Source organism: Arachis ipaensis, chromosome B08, assembly GCF_000816755.2.
Source record: "Arachis ipaensis cultivar K30076 chromosome B08, Araip1.1, whole genome shotgun sequence".
In the NCBI taxonomy this organism is placed as follows: Eukaryota; Viridiplantae; Streptophyta; class Magnoliopsida; order Fabales; family Fabaceae; genus Arachis; species Arachis ipaensis.
This window is the reverse complement of record NC_029792.2, coordinates 123799485-123802091: the sequence shown is the minus strand read 5'-3', so window position 1 is coordinate 123802091 and position 2607 is coordinate 123799485. Positions and strand designations below refer to the sequence as shown.

The following is a 2607-nucleotide window of genomic DNA, read 5'->3' as shown; positions in this document are numbered from 1 at the left end:
AACATCTGCTGGGAACGCCATGTCCTTTTTTTCTCAACATGCCTCCAAATGCAATACACATTTAAACGACCTCTATTTCCTCAAGTCACATACCACTCACTACACTAATTTCATAACAGGGCAGTCAACCAAAACCAACATACATGGCGCGAAATGTTGCTTTAATTTCATAACAGGGCAATCAACCAAAACCAAAACCAAACACCTTGCATTCGGCTCAACATCTTATCCAATGTGACTTTCTTCTAGGTCTGTTTTACTTCAACAATATTATTTAACATTATTTTTTAACTAATAGAACTGATATTTAATACATTACCAGCAGGGACGAAGGCCAGAGACGAAGGGATTAAACATTATTGACAAAAGAACAAATAGTATTAAGAGTAAGAGAAAAAAATTTAGATAAATTAAGTCCATGAAAATTTCTTTCCCCCTATTTCTACTCTCAGGCCTAGTATCAAACCAACAGTTATAAAAATTTGCAGCTAACTTTGAATAAAATTGGTTAATTAAGCTGAAATTGCAATTGGATAATGGTTGTAAATAATCATAAAAGTCACAATGTGGATGAATTTATTGTAGCTTCAATGATGACACTACAATTACGTACCAGAATTTAAAACCAACTTTCACACAGAGGCGAAACTTACGAACTCAATTTTAGCGATACGAAACATGCAGAGGCGAACAAAATTCTCGATTCTGAAAAATTATTTTTTTATTATTATTAAGAACCTCTTCTGAGAGTGATGCAAGTAGCTTCGAGTGATTCACGCATCTTCAACTCTCTAGCGTGGTTAGATTGCAAGGACTAAATCTCCAAAATGCCGTTCTTAACATCCTGAAACACAAACCAAAAAGTAAATCGACATTGAGGATTGAAAATTATTAACAACGAAGAAAGTATTGGAGGCAAAGCAGAAACCGCGAGGGACGAAGGGATTAAACACACCAACAAGGACGAAGGAGCAAAGCAGAAACAGCGAGGCAAACACGAGGCGGAGGCGTGGTGGACGGGATGTTAGCATCGCGGTGGCCAGAGCAGGAAGACGGCAGGAGAGCACGAAACTACGACGACGCTGTTGGATGCTAGGGAAGAGGCAAGGAGGAGACGAGGCGGAGGCTAACGGCGCAGCGAGGATGGTGCTGGTGACGGTGGGATCTGAGCTCATCCAGGGTTGCCATAGATCGATGAGACTGACGGCGAAAGAGTTGAGAGTGAGAGTGTCTCGAAGAAGAGATTCTCGATGAAGGGTGTGGAATTGTTGGCAAAGTTTTAGGTTAGGATTAAGGGGTTATTGGGTTTGGGGTGGGTTATTAGGTTTTTTTTTTGTTCAAACCTTTTGGCCATGTTTTTAAAGCGGGTCAAAAAAACACCAGGATATGGCCACGCTTTTAAAACGTGCCAAATGAATACCAGGATATGGCCACTTTTTGTAAGCGTGGCTGTAATAAAATCCGGTCGCCACGCTTTTAAAACGTCCTTGTTTCTCTTTATGGTCACGCTTTTGAAGCGTGGCAGAAAAAAATGTGGCCGTATCTCTAATCAACTGCCACCCTTGCAAAAGCGTGGCCGTTAATCCTTTTCGCCACGCTTTTGAAGCGTAGCAAAGAAAAAAGTGGCCGAATCTCTAATCTACCGCCACCCTTAAAAGTGTGGCCATTGACCACTTTTGGCCACGCTTTTGAAGTGTGGCAAGAAAAAAGCGTGGCCATAGACTTTTTTTCTTGTAGTGTACTGGACACAACTACACTTCAATCATTTAATGAGTTACGCGTGCACAATATTTATACACTCTGGCGGACACATTCACCCTTCTGGCCATTGGCGTGTGGCGTTGTTAAATGTTTGAAGTATAGTCATGTCTAGCGTGTGAACTTTCAGGTGTATTTTTTTTCCTTCTTCCTAAAAAAATAAATACGAGAATACTGTGTCCGCCGGAGTGTATAAATACTGTGCACGCGTGACTCATTAAATGATTGAAGTGTAGTCGTGTCCAGCGTGTGAACTTTCAGGTGTATTTTTGTCTCTTCTTCCCCTGGATAATAGCCATCAAACTTTGATGGTGGAGAGAGAGAAAGAATAGTAACCTCATGTTACGGGTGGTTTATGTAACAGAGGTTCGCTTATAAATTGAAAATCTTTTCATTTTGTTTTTCAATCAAGTCATCCATATAGAATAACATAATATTTCTTTGAGTAGTTTTCTCATATATATGTAGAGAGAAGTGTGTTCTCCTTTTGTCAAAAGAGAGTATTATTGTAGTCTCCTTGTGATAGATAGAAGTTGTAATTCTCAAAGAAAGTTATTCAATTATTTCCATATTTTATACAAATTTCTAATTTTTTATCTCTATATTTTGCTATGTCATTTGTCTGGTACCTAACAGTGGTATCAGAGCCAAAGGTTGCTGATTAATATATTTTTTTCCGCTGCGAGATACCATCTAAAAAAAATGACAACAAAGTATGAAATTCCGAAATTCAGTGGGAGTAATTTTTTCGTATAAATTGAAGATAAAAGCCATTATGAGAAAAGACAATTGCGTGCAGCAATTGAAGGTAGATCCACTGGAATTACAGATGAAAAATAGAAGGAGATG

General features: G+C 38.9%; 1 long non-coding RNA gene across 1 annotated transcript; it reads right to left on the bottom strand.

The window, feature by feature from the left end:
• On the bottom strand, positions 528-1271 carry LOC110265775. The gene is made up of 2 exons (XR_002352103.1): positions 956-1271; positions 528-844 (listed from the first exon to the last, which is right to left on the bottom strand). It is a non-coding gene; the product is annotated as an uncharacterized LOC110265775 (long non-coding RNA).